Source organism: Malus sylvestris, chromosome 11, assembly GCF_916048215.2.
Source record: "Malus sylvestris chromosome 11, drMalSylv7.2, whole genome shotgun sequence".
Taxonomy (NCBI): Eukaryota; Viridiplantae; Streptophyta; class Magnoliopsida; order Rosales; family Rosaceae; genus Malus; species Malus sylvestris.
In genome coordinates, this window is record NC_062270.1 from 27,282,970 (window position 1) to 27,297,319 (window position 14,350).

General features: G+C 43.1%; 1 protein-coding gene across 1 annotated transcript in view; it reads right to left on the minus strand.

Annotated features, from left to right (window-relative positions):
* Nucleotides 1–10,327, minus strand: part of LOC126590559 (uncharacterized) — a 109,027-nt gene extending 98,700 nt beyond the window's left edge. Inside the window, exon 1 of the mRNA XM_050256014.1 lies at nucleotides 10,250–10,327. The gene's annotated coding sequence lies outside the window, so the exon portion shown is untranslated. The remainder of the gene's footprint in view (nucleotides 1–10,249) is intronic.
* Nucleotides 10,328–14,350: the final 4,023 nt, after the last annotated feature.

Consider the following 14,350-nt stretch of genomic DNA (forward strand, 5'->3'; position numbering starts at 1 on the left):
GATGCTCATCTATATCTTCGTGGTATTTTCGAAGAATGCTCCCATCATCATAACGATCAAGGACGGCCATCCATTTCCTTTTTTCAAAGCGAGCTTCTTGAGCACAGTAGGGTTTAATAGCAAGATGAAAGGTCGAAGAACTTAAGTATTCTTGCACAGCAGCCTCCCTTTCAGTTGGAATGCTCTTCTCCAGTTAAGAATTCTCAACTAAGGCACCATCCAATTCTCCCCTAACCTTGGATGCTTCCAAGGTAGCCACCTCCAACTGTTTTTTAGTTGCCTCAAACAATTTCTTAAGCCTTAGGTTCTCACCATTTCGCCTTTTCAAGCTCTCCATGGTTTCGTCCTTCAGTTGGAGAGCCTGAGTCAAAAGTCCCTTATTCCTTCGGGCCTCGTCCACAAGCTGCTTATTCTCCTTCAGTTTTGCCTTGTACCGCTCAACCTCTTGCAGTCTGTCGTGATACTCGGCCATGACCTGCATGGCAAGACGATCATCACTACCTCAATAATGATAATAAAGAGGAAAAAGTAAGGAAATGACAAAGTAACACTCACATATGAAGACAGCTTCAACATCCGGTCGCAATCCGATTCATCCTTAGCTAAGGGCTCTCCGAGCTCATCGAAGGCGAATCGACGCCCTGCCAAGCAATTGTTGATATCCCCAAAATCCTTTGGCCGCGTGGCAACCCTCAAGTCTTTCCACGGGACACTGCCAGCTCTTTCCTTGCCTTTCCCCTCATGGCGGGAACCAGGATCACTTTCCTGGACAGTGTGCTCCATAGTAAGAGGATGAGGCAACAGTCGGCTCCCTTCTCCTGCAACTACGGCAGCAGCATTATCAACGGCCTCGACTCCAGTCTTCCTAAAGGCAGGCCCCTTAAGGACCCCATCTTGGGACTTAGGTCTAACGGATGGTTCCCCTCGGAACTTATGAATTTTCTTATGCGGTAGGATGTCTTCCGAAGGAACTAACACTGGTGCTTTCCTTTTATGGGTGCTAGTCCCTGTTTTCTTGCTTACCTTCTCCACTGCATAAGGAAAATCAAAATAAGAAATACAACTTTCCAAATAAAGTAAGGAATTGAGCTAAGTTTACATGAAGGATACAACTTACTCGATCGTCCCGGGCTCTCGGAAACTAAGGGTTGGAAACCGTACCGACGAAATAAGGGTCGTAGCTTGCTTAAGTGTCTATCCTCTTTGGGCACCCTCAACACCTTCTCTATGTCAGATAGCTCCTGCCCAAACAGTTGGATGGTGCCCCGCGTCACTACATGAAGCAAAGTGTTAGAAGCAAGAAAAGACCACAACAAATAGCAAATAGTACGAACGGTTGATACGTTACAACCTACAGTCTGGAAGTGAGTAAGCACACGTCGCTCAGGCGTGACACCCTTATCATACTCCCAATCATTATACAGAAAGCACCAACGGTTTTTCCATGTGTAGTATGCCTTTTTCTTACCATACACAATACGCTCTCTCTCACTCCGACATGCACACTCGGCATAACCAGTGCATGATTTTGCTGGGCGCATCTTGTAACAGTAACGCCACTGATGGAAGGAAGGCTCACACAACCCACACTCCATCCAAATGATATAAAATCCAATCAAAGTATCCCAGAAACCAGGATTGAGTTGCCCAGGTGCATATCCGATCAAAGATAACATCTTTTGCAACCACGGATGTAAATGTAGTCTCACCCCTAAAGTCAGTAATATCTGGGTGTAGAACATAACATGACCCTGGGGAGGCTCAGAAGGCCATTCTTCATCATGTACCAAACGTATCCCTACACTACGAGAGATATTACATGACTGCCTTAGCGCCTCAACCTGCTTCTCATTATCTAACAAGTTATTCTTTAGATGGTCTGCTGTGAACTCAGAGCGAACTATGGGTATGGCATTAAAAACAACCCCCTCACCCAACGCCATGGAGGAAGAACTAGCAATAGCTAAAGTTTGACGGTTGGGAAGATCATCCAATGTTTCTCTAGTACCGGACTCTAACAAAGACCCTGAAGACTCCGACATTGCAGACTCAGACTTAGAGCTAAAGCTAGAAGAGCCCTCATCACTAGAACTTCCAGGCTCTGACATCTACAATAAGAAGAAACAAATTCTATCACTACATGCATGATCAAAACATAAGGAAGTTCCTATATTACCCACATGAAGATGGTGCAAAGCGATGCCGGAACCCTTCTCAATCAGAAAGCAATCCGTCTTCCACAGTCACTACAAAACAAGCAAATGAAGACCGTGTCAAGCGCCAAAAAAAAAAAAAAAAAAAAAAAACAGCTTCATCCAAAAAGCTTCACCCGAAATGCTTCACCTCCAAAGCTTCACCCACAAAGCTTCACCTAAAAAGCTTCACCCACAAAGCTTCACCCAAAAAAGCTTCACCCGAAAAGCTTCACCTCCAAAGCTTCACCCACAAAGCTTCACCTAAAAAGCTTCACCCACAAAGCTTCACCCAAAAAAGCTTCACCCGAAAAGCTTCACCTCCAAAGCTTCACAAGGGCCCAAAGCTTCACTTAAAAAAGCTTCACCTACAAAGCTTCACCTAAAAAAGCTTCACCTAGAAAGCTTCATCTACATCCTTTCACTATCAAAGCTTCACCATCAAAGCTTCACCTAGACAGCTTCATCTACAAAGCTTCATCTACAAAGCTTCACCATCAAAGCTTCACCTAGAAAGCTTCAACACCAAAGCTTCACCTACAAAGCTTCAACACAAAACCTTGCTCCAAATAAACAAATTTTGTTCACAAAACCTAAACATTTTTTGTTTTACACCCACAAGGGCCCAAAATCTTCCTTCTTATTTATTCACTTATATATGTTCCCAAACATATTATGACAGATCAAATAATAATTCAAAGTCCAAAATTTAGTTATGGACAAAAATACAAGCAATTCACCAGTACTGAAGTTGCTACAAAAACTGGAATCTTCCCCAGCCTAGAAATCCAACAAAGCTTCGCCTCCTTTTCTCTATCAAATTTTTGCAGCTGCTGCTTCTCTCCAATGGAGCTGAATTTTGGACACCCTCTAGTTCTTGAGCAGATGAACAACTTTCAAGAAGGAACCATTTCTGTTTGAGCCACGGAAATTAAAGTGTTGAAGCTCCAAGCATGACAGTCGGATTCTTGCAGATTTCGAAGCTGCTGTGATGTTTCGAAGATCTGGAAATATTTAACCATTAGTTCATTCTGAATTTTTGATATGTTATGAAAGAGACGATGAGGAACAACTTCAATGAAGAAAGCATGCTGATCTGAACAATAGAAAATGGAGTTTCGAAGCTCACAACAAATCTGACGGGTTGACAGAAAAATAATAACCAGTCATTCATCATACCTGAATTTCTTGAGTTATACAGCTCCGAGGGATCTCAATTTTGGATATGTTGTAGTTCACAAGTTAAGGAACAACTTCGCTGAAGAAAGTATGTTGATCTAAGCAAGAGAAAATGGAGTTTTTGAAGCTCACAACAGGTCTGCCGTGTTGACAGACAAATGATGAACAATCACTCGTCGTACCTGAATTTCTAGAGTTGTACTGATCTGATGGCTCTCAAATTTGGATATGTTGTAGTTAAGGAATTAAAGAACAACTTTCATGAAGACAACTTTGTGATTCGAGCTACAGCTGAGGGTCTTATATTGAAAACCAATTCAGGTTGTTAGGGGAAATGAAAACCAATTCCACCAAAGAAACATCATTATGATGTTTCATCATTATGGTGTTTTCATCATTATGATGCTTTCATCATTGTGATGCTTCCATCATTGTGATGCTTCCATTATGATTGTCATGCACCAACGGTTACACCCTCTATCATAGCAGTATGTGTGTGTATCTCCCTATAGTCATCATGTGCAAGACTATCGTAGTCAGATGGCTTTCCATAAAACAGCTACCAACCGTTACACCTTCTGCAATTCCACTTATTCGGGCCTAGCAACCTTCATAAACAAAATATATGAAGAAAAAGTCCGGGGCTACCACTTAGAAAACAAAAGAATGAAGTTTTGGTACTTACGACATGGACTATTAGCAAGACACCTCATTCGTCAACTCCCTCGACTAGAGACTTGGGGGACTCCCACCATATGCTACTACGCCTTGGTACTCAAAAGTTCGTGACTACTCAGTGACTTGGATTTTTTCAAGTCTCCAACCGAGAAGTTTTCCTCACTCGGGAAATTAAGGGAACACTACCTCAAACTACATGCTTCACTCACAAAGCTTCAACAATACAGGTTTCAACAAAAGCAAAAATTCAAAGAACTTTATGAAGAAGGCTTTGGTGTATTTAACACAATATGTTGAAATGAAGCAAAGCTTATTTATTAATATTTTCGATAAGCCACAAATATGTACATATACATGAGTCAAAATAAACAAACAAAAGGGAGCCTTCACAAAGGTTGCTTAGGGGAAGTCTCAGCAGTCGGTAGAGCCCCAGAAAGAGAAAGCACCGGAGGGTGGTTATCCGGAGCCTCAGTACTTGACAAAACCCCAGAAGGAGGAGGCATTGGAGGTTCATCATTTGAAGCTTCATTACCAGGTACAACCCTAGAGGACGAAGGCAATAAATGCCTTTGGAACAAACCCACAAACCGCTGATGATCAAGTAAAACCTTACCATCAGATTCCTTCATCTGGTCAAGCTTCCTCTTCATGTTTGTAGCATAGTCATGGGCGAGCCGGTGCAACTGCTTATTCTCATGCTTGAGCCCTCTAATCTCCTGTTTGAGACTCATCACTTCAGCAGCCAATGATTCAACTTGGCGGGTTCTAGCAAATAGGCGTTGGGCCATATTAGACACAGAAGCTGCACACTGAACACTAAGAGCCAGAGAGTCCTTAACAGCCAACTCATCAGACCGTTTGGAAAGTAGTCTGTTATCTTTGGGAGTGAGAAGGTTCCTGGCCACCACTGCAGCGGTCATATCATTCTTCATCACAGAATCCCCAACGGTAAGAGGACCAGTAGGGGATATGAAGGATGGGCGCCATATGTTGTCTGGAGAAGGCGTGGCTGTCTCTTCTCCAAGGTTCAAGTCAAAACGACGGTCGGAGGGTCCAGACATTTTCAAATGTGTTGAAGAAGGAAGAGGTCAGACAAATCAAGATCTTAGAAGTGCAAGAAATGAGCTTCTACTGGTAGAGATTCAAGTGTGCTGTGGAACTTAATGCCAGCCTCTATAAAAATCTGCACTCGACGGATAAAGCTTGTCTGTAATCTTCACACGTAATATCAGCTTTCCAGATACCACATACCACTTTTTCAAAGTGCTCTGACAAAATTAAAACACGTGAAGCTGGCAGCTCCCACTACATTGCTGTGACCAAGAAGGGTAAAGGAATAGCATTACTACTTGTTATTGGGAAATCCCTATATACATTGACCTCCCTCCTCAACGGACAGGCAAACCTGCAAAAATGCTCAACCCTTTCTCGCATTCGAAAAGGCACCCTCAACATAACCTCTCGAAATACTCAGCTTTATTTCCCCCCGATAATACCTCAGCAAATAAGCCACACCAAGAACAAGAGTATCTCATATCATCAGGGTCGAAAGCAAGAGTATCCCATATCATGCTTTCTCCCTGTCTTTGTCTTTGTCCTTGTCCACACCTGCAGGACAAGGAGAAAGAGAGCAGTCAGTCGGAACCTGAAATCAAACCTCCAATTTGGAACTGACTGCCTGGAGCCTTTGCCTGGTCGCTTACTTAGCATTGCTCTCGAGTACTCATCCTCAACTGCTGTCAAGGTCACGAATTCCACCGGCAAATACCTCATGACAGTTGATCAGATATTGGCTCTTTACACTGAAGCTGCCAAGCGTGAATGAGTCACTATGAAGGAATGTTCTGAAGGACCATTTAAATGCAAAGGTTGCACACCACTTCTGCCATGCAAAAGATTGAAGCAGAAGGTTCAACGGTGGGCTGAAACAAATCACTACAGCACGACACCTTTCCATACCACATTCATTATTCCGTCAACAGCAATAGTATCCCATATCATCAAGGTCGAACGTACTCTAGATTTGATGGACTTGTTTTGACCCTCAAATTTTTGAGTCGGTCTTATACTCTGAAGGGCACCAGAAAACCCTCCAGCACAGTTCAAGAATAAGCCTGTGGAAAGTTACTTTTTCAAAAGCAAAAGTATCTCATATCATCTCTTATCCATTTGCTTCTCCTTATCCTGGCAGTTGAATGAGAGACAAGGAGAATGAGAACAATCAACCGGAAGCCGAAGTCAAACCTCTGCTCCTGGGTTGCTTACTTGGAAGTTTGACTGCTTACCTTGTCTGTCACCTCTTTCGGCAGATCTCCTAGCTCGGCGACTTGGGGGACTCCTACTATAGGGTTTGTATCGCACTTGACCAAGCCCGAAACTACAAGTAAGCTTCAAGTGAAATTGATACATTACCTTGTGCGTCAACATCAGCTAAATACACAATTCCCGGATGGAGGAAAGGTACTTCCAGAGAAGGGCAGATGAAGATCAGACCACACTTCGGTACTTAGAAGTTTCGTGATTACTCAAGGGATTGGATCTTGCAAGTCCCCAACCGAGGAGTTTCCCTCACTCGGGAACTTAGGGGAGCACTGTTTGTACCATACTTGACCAATCCCGAAACTACCGAGCACCGGCCAACGCTATACTGTCAAGGACCCAGAAGAGTTCCCCTCCGACCAGGAGGCCAATCACTACTCGACACGTGTCAAGATTAGAAGCCAATCAGAGCGCAGCACGTGTCGACATCAAGAACCAATCACAACATGACACATGTCAATGTGACAAAGCTACAAGTTTTTCTATAAATAGGGGTCATTCCCCCACAATATTGCCTAATGCCATTTGTGTTAAATCATTCACAAGAACTCACTAAATTGAGAGCTTGATCCTTTGTACTTGTGTAAGCCCTTCACTACTAATAAGAACTCCTCTACTCCGTGGACGTAGCCAATCTGGGTGAACCACGTACATCCTGTGTTTGCTTCTCTGTCTCTATTCATTTACGTACTTATCCTCACTAGTGACCGAAGCAACCAAGCGAAGGTCACAAAACCTGACACTTTCTGTTGTACCAAAGTCTTCGCTGATTTTGTGCATTAACAGACGATATACCAATCGAAGTGTGGAAAGTTTTGGGAGAGACAGGTATAACATGGCTCACTGACCTTTTCAATAGGATTTTGAAAACGAAGAAGATGCCAAATGAGTGGCGAACGAGTACTTTGGTGCCTATCTACAAGAATAAGGGCGACGTACAAAATTGCATGAACTATAAGGGTATTAAGCTAATGAGTCATACAATGAAGCTTTGGGAGAGAGTCATTGAGCATAGATTGAGGCAAGAGACACGGGTTTCGGACAACTAATTCGGGTTCATGCCAGGGCGCTCAACCATAGAGGCAATCTATCTCTTACGAAGATTGATGGAAAGATATAGAGATGGGAAAAAGGATTTACACATGGTCTTTATAGATTTGGAAAAAGCGTATGATAGGGTCCCAAGAGACATTCTTTGGAGGATTTTAGAGAAGAAAGAAGTACGAGTAGCATATATCCAAGCTATAAAGGATATGTATGAAAGAGCAAAGACTGCCGTAAGAACTCATGAAGGACAAACCGAAAGCTTTCCCATAACTGTAGGATTACATCAAGGCTCATCCTTAAGTCCTTACCTTTTTGCGTTGGTAATGGATGAGTTAACAGGACATATTCAAGATGATATTCCTTGGTGTATGCTTTTCGCAGACGATATAGTGTTGATAGATGAAACTCAGGAAGGGGTAAATGCAAAGCTTAACCTTTGGAGAGAAGTGTTGGAATCTAAAGGTCTTCGCCTAAATCGATCAAAGACAGAATATATGGAGTGCAAGTTCAGTGCAAATAGAGGCCAAAATGAGTTAGGGGTGAGGATCGGAGATCAAGAAATACCAAAGAGCGACCGTTTTCGTTACCTAGGATCTATCTTGCAAAAGAATGGAGAATTAGATGGAGATCTCAACCATAGAATACAAGCTGGATGGATGAAGTGGAAGAGTGCATCCGGCGTGTTGTGTGACCGCCGTATGCCACTGAAGCTCAAAGGAAAATTTTATAGGACGATAATAAGGCCAGCGATGCTGTAAGGCACAGAATGTTGGGCGGTGAAGCATCAACACGTACACAAAATGGGTGTAGCGGAGATGAGGATGCTTCGTTGGATGTGTGGGCACACGAGAAAGGATAAGATTAGGAATGAGGATATCCGGGGTAAAGTAGGAGTAGCCGAAATTGAAGGAAAGATGAGAGAAAATCGGTTACGGTGGTTTGGACATGTGCAAAGAAGGCCTACTGACGCTCCGATTAGAAGATGCGACTATGGGACAGAGGTTCAGGGCCGAAGGGGTAGAGGAAGACCTAGGAAAACTTTGGAAGAGACCCTAAGAAAAGACTTAGAGTACTTGGATCTAACGGAGGACATGACACAGGACAGAACACAATGGCGTTCTAAGATTCATATAGCCGATCCCACTCAGTGACTTGGATTTTCCAAGTCTTCAACCAAGAAGTTTTCCTCACTCGGGAAATTAAGGGAACACTACCTCAACCTACATGCTCCACTCACAAAGCTTCAACATACAAGCTTCAACAAAAGAAAATTCAAAGAACTTAGCGAAGAAGGCTTTGGTGTATTTAACACAATACGTTGAAATGAAGGAAAGCTTATTTATTGATATTCCCGATAAGGTACAAATATGTACATATACATGAGTCAAAATAAACAAACAAGAGGGAGCCTTCACAAAGGTTGCTTAGGAGAAGTCTCAGCAGTCGCTAGAGCCCCAGAAAGAGAAGGCACCGGAGGGGGATCATTCGGAGTCTCAGTACTGGACAGAACCCTAGAAAGAGGAGGCATCAGAGGTTGATCATTTGGAGCTTCATTACGCGGTACAGCCCCAGAAGACGAAGGCAATAAATGCCTTTGGAACAAACCCATAAATCTCTGATGATCAAGTAAAACCTGACCATCAGATTCCTTTATTTGGTCAAGCTTCCTCTTCATGTTTGTAGCATAGTCATGTGCGGGCCGGTGCAACTGTTTATTCTCATGCTTGAGCCCTCTAATCTCCTATTTGAGACTCATCACTTCAGCCGCCAATGATTCAACTTGGCGGGTTCGAGCAAATAGGCGTTGGGCCATATTAGACACAGAACCTGCACACTGAACACTGAGAGCCAGAGAATCCTTAACAGCCAACTCATCAGACCGTTTGGAAAGTAGTCTGTTATCTTTGGGAATGAGAAGGTTCCTGGCCACTACCGCAGCGGTCATATCATTCTTCATCACGGAATCCCCAACGGTAAGAGGACCAGTAGGGGAGACGAAGAATGGGCGCCATATGTTGTCTGGAGAAGGCGGGGCTGCCTCTTCAACAAGGTTCAAGTCAAAACGACGGTCGGAGGGGCCAGACATTTTCAAAGGTGTTGAAGAGAGAAGAGGTCGGAAAAATCAAGATCTTAGAAGTGCAAGAATGGAGCTTCTACTGGTAGAGATTCAAGTGTGCTTTGGAACTTAATGCCAGCCCCTATAAAAATCTGCACTCGACGAAGCTTCAGAAATCGAAGAGGCGCCTGCTTAGAAATTGAAGAGGCGTTTGCTTTCTCAAAAGCTGGGCTGCTCAGAGACCACGAGGGTCGATCTCAGAAATCGAAGAGGCGTTTGCTTTCTCAAAAGCTGGGCTGCTCAAAGACCACGAAGGCCGATCTCAGAAATCGAAGAGGCTTGCTTTCTCAAAAATTGGGCTGCTCAGAGACCACGAGGGCCGATCTCAGAAATCGAAGAGGCACGTACTTTTCCAGCCTTGTCAGCACCTGTCACACGCACACTCAGCTTTGTGGAAATTATGGGTATTCTGTCGAAGATTTCTGGTGAAGTAGAAAGCACATGAATCGTACTGTTCAATCACCCCACTTCCCACACGCAACAGTAGCTCATGGGTACCACAGATAACTTTGCCAAAGTTCTCTGACAAAGTTGAGACACGTGAAGCTTGCAGCTCCCACTACATCGCTCTGACCAAGAAGGGTAAAAGAATAGCAAAGAAACAACACTAACAAAGTTTAGACACATAAATTTTGAAGGTCTAGCTACCATATTATTGCCCACAAGGGTAAAGGAACAATACCACTGCTGGATAATTGGAAAGTCCCGGTGTGTCAACCTCTGTGCTTCGTGGCAAGGTAGACTAGCAAACATGCCTAACCTTTACTCACATTCGAGAAAACACTCCCAACAAGATTGCTTGCTCCAAAATCGAAGAGGCACCGCCCTCCGAATCTCGAGAGCCAGACTCCCAACATGATTACTTTCTCAAAAATCGAAGAGAGGGTAAAGGAACAGTACCACTGCTGGATAATTGGAAAGTCCCTATGTGTCAACCTCTGTGCTTCGTGGCGAGGTAGACTAGCAAACATGCCCAACCTTTACTCACATTCGAGAAAACACTCCCAACAAGATTGCTTGCTCCAAAATCGAAGAGGCACCGCCCTCCGAATCTCGAGAGCCAGACTCCCAACATGATTACTTTCTCAAAAATCAAAGAGAGGGTAAAGAAACAGTACCACTGTTGGATAATTGGAAAGTCCTGCGTCAACCTCTGTGCTTCGTGGCAAGGTAGACTAGCAAACATGCCCAACCTTTACTCACATTCGAGAAAACACTCCCAACAAGATTGCTTGCTCCAAAATCGAAGAGGCACCGCCCTCCGAATCTCGAGAGCCAGACTCCCAACATGATTACTTTCTAAAAAATCAAAGAGAGGGTAAAGAAACAGTACCACTGCTGGATAATTGGAAAGTCCTGCGTCAACCTCTGTGCTTCGTGGCAAGGTAGACTAGCAAACATGCCCAACCTTTACTCACATTCGAGAAAACACTCCCAACAAGATTGCTTGCTCCAAAATCGAAGAGGCACCGCCCTCCGAATCTCGAGAGCCAGACTCCCAACATGATTACTTTCTCAAAAATCGAAGAGACATCGCTCTCCGAATCTCAAGAGCCAGACCCCCAGCAGGATTGCTTTCTCAAAAATCGAAGAGGCATCGTTCTCCGAATCTCGAGAGCCAGATCCCCAACAGGATTGCTTGTTCGAAAACCGAAGAGGCACCACTTTCCCAACTTCAAGAGCTGGATCTCCGTGGATAAAGCTTGTCTGTAATCTTCACACGCAACATCAGCTTTCCAGATACCACAAACCACTTTTTCAAAGTGCTCTGACAGAGTTAAAACATGTGAAGCTGGCAGCTCCCACTACCGTGCTATGACCAAGCAGGGTAAAGGAATAACATTATTACTTGATGTTAGGGAGACTCCTATATATGTTGACCTCCATCTCCAACGGACAGGCAGACCTGCAAAAATGCTCAACCATTCCTCTTATCTGAGAGGGCACTCCCAACGAAGCCTTTCGAAATATTCAGCTTTCTTTTTCCCCGATAATACCTCTGCAAACAAGCTATACTAGAGCAAGAATATCTCATATCATCAGGGTTAAAAGCAAGAGTATCCCATATCATGCTTTTTCCCTGTCTTTTCCTTTGGCCTTGTTCTTACCTGCAAGACAAGGAGAAAGAGAGCAATCATTCAGCACTTGGAATCAAGCTTCCAGCCAGGAACTGACTGCCTGGAACCCCTTACCTGATTACTTACCTGGCATTGCTCTCGAGTACTCATCTTCAACATCTTATGCTTCCAGGGAAGATACCGCATCTGCCTGAGGAACAGATAGGGCAAGTGAGAAGGATACAATGAAGCATGTGAAGACAAACGTAACAGCACACGTGCCGATACATCCACTACTCTGTCAAAAGCAAAAGTATCCCATATCAGCAGGGTCGAACGTACTCTAGATTTGATGGACTTGTTTTGACCCTCAAATTCTTCAGTCGGCCTTATACTCTAGAGGAAACCAGAAAACCCTCCAGCCCAGTTAAAGAAGAAGCCTGTGGAAAGTTACTTCTTCAAAAGCAAAAGTATCCCATATCATCTCTTCTCATTTTTCTTCTCTTTATCCTTCATGCTGCCTGCAAGATAGGGAGAATGTGAACAATCAGCCGGAGCTCTGATTGCTTACCTTGTCTGTCACCTCTTTCAGCAGATCCCCTAGCTCGGCGACTTGGGGGACTCCTACTATATGGTTTGTATCACGTTTGACCAAGCCCGAAACTACAAGTAAGCTTCAAGTGAAATTGATACATAAATTGATACATTACCTTTTGCATCTCCACCAGTTAAAGATACCACCCCTGGATGGAGGAAGAGTACTTCTAGAGAAGATGCCACATCGACCTATGAGACAGATAAGGCAAGTCAAGACGATACCACACTCCGGTACTTAGAAGTTTCGTGATTACGAGATCATTCTCCCACAATATTTCCTAATGTCATTTGTATGTACTCACTAAAGGAGAGCTTGAACCTATGTACTTGTGTAAACCCTTCACAATTAATGAGAACTCCTCTATTCCGTGGACGTAGTCAATCTGGGTGAACCACGTACATCTTGTGTTTGCTTTCCTATCTCTATCCATTTATATACTTATCCACACTAATGACCGGAGCAATCTAGCGAAGATCACAAAAAGCGACCGTTTTCGCTACCTAGGATCTATCTTGCAAGAGAACGGAGAATTAGATGGAGATCTCAACCATAGAATACAAGCTGGATGGATGAAGTGTAAGAGTGCATCCAGCGTGTTGTGTGACCGTCGTAGGCCACTGAAGCTCAAGGGAAAATTTTATAGGACGTCAATAAGGCTAGCGATGTTGTATGGCACAGAATGTTGGGCGGTGAAGCATCAACACGTACACAAAATGGGTGTAGCGGAGATGAGGATGCTTCGTGGGATGTGTGGGCACACGAGAAAGGATAAGATTGGGAATGAGGATATTCGAGGTAAAGTAGGAGTAGCCGAAATTGAAGGAAATATGAGAGAAAATCGGTTCCGGTGGTTTGGACATGTGCAAAGAAGGCTTACTGACGCTCCGGTTCGAAAATGTGACTACGGGACAGAGGTTCAGGGCCGAAGGGGTAGAGGAAGACCTAGGAAAACTTTGGAAGAGACCCTAAGAAAAGACTTGAGTACTTGGATCTAACGGAGGACATGACACAAAACCGAGCGCAATGGCGTTCTAGGATTCATATAGCCGACCCCACTTAGTGGGAAAAGGTTTTGTTGTTGTTGTTGTTGTTGTTGTAGTAAATAGTAAGTGGTTGTGTTTTTTTTTTTTTTTTTTTTGAAAGAATAGGTTATTGTATAAGACTTAGCAAACTGGTCATTTTTTGTGTCAAACCAATTATTATAATCCATCTTGTCGTATCAAACTTGTTACCTTAATGAGTTTTAAACTTCAAATCTAAATTTGACCTGTTAAAAGGTTTTACCTATTATGTTTCGACTTGATTTTTTTTTTCAAGTCGAGTATATGGGAATTGCATAAAAATGTCATGTCAATTAGCTATTAAATAATGGATTTTTTTATTAACACTTTACATGTTGTTGAATACGCCCCACTTAAAAATGTAATACTAAACAACTTGTAACTCTAATATGAAATGACTATTCAAGCCCTCATACCTGCTCTTACTCTCCATCTCCATTGTAGAAAGTTTGAAATTAAGGGTTAATTTTTAGCTATATTTGATAAATACTCTAATAAGACGTAGTTGTTGACGATTGAATTATTACTTAAATATTAATTAACGTGCTTATTTTCTATTAATGACATATGTTTATACCATAATTAGGGCCTCCGTATTTAGACTTCGTATAAATACTCGGGGACTCAAATGTAATTATGTAATAAATGGAGGGACAAATATGTAATAAGTAAGAAGCTCTTATTCTATAAAAGAGCCTCCTCACCCTCACAAACATCAAGCCTCTCATATTCAAAGCAAAGCTCTCAAGCTCTCTCTCCCTCACAATCCTCTCACAAATAAAGAAATACAGTATCAGTGTGGACGTAGTCCAAACATTGGGGTGAACCACGATACATCTTGTGTTATTTACTTTCTTGCAGATTCACGGCCGAATTTATGTTGTTCCAAGACCCCTCCGGTTTTGTGCATCAACATTTTGCGGCGTCTGTGGGAATCGACATGAAAAACTATGTCGGTTCTCTTTCATTTTTTTCACCTCTGCCGTGAATCTGCAAAACCCACACAGACACACCCATTCAATTTCCAGAGAGAGAGAGATATGGGTGTGAGAGTGAGGTTCTTTTCTTTTGTATAATGAGCAGAGGAGTAAAACCTCTTCTTC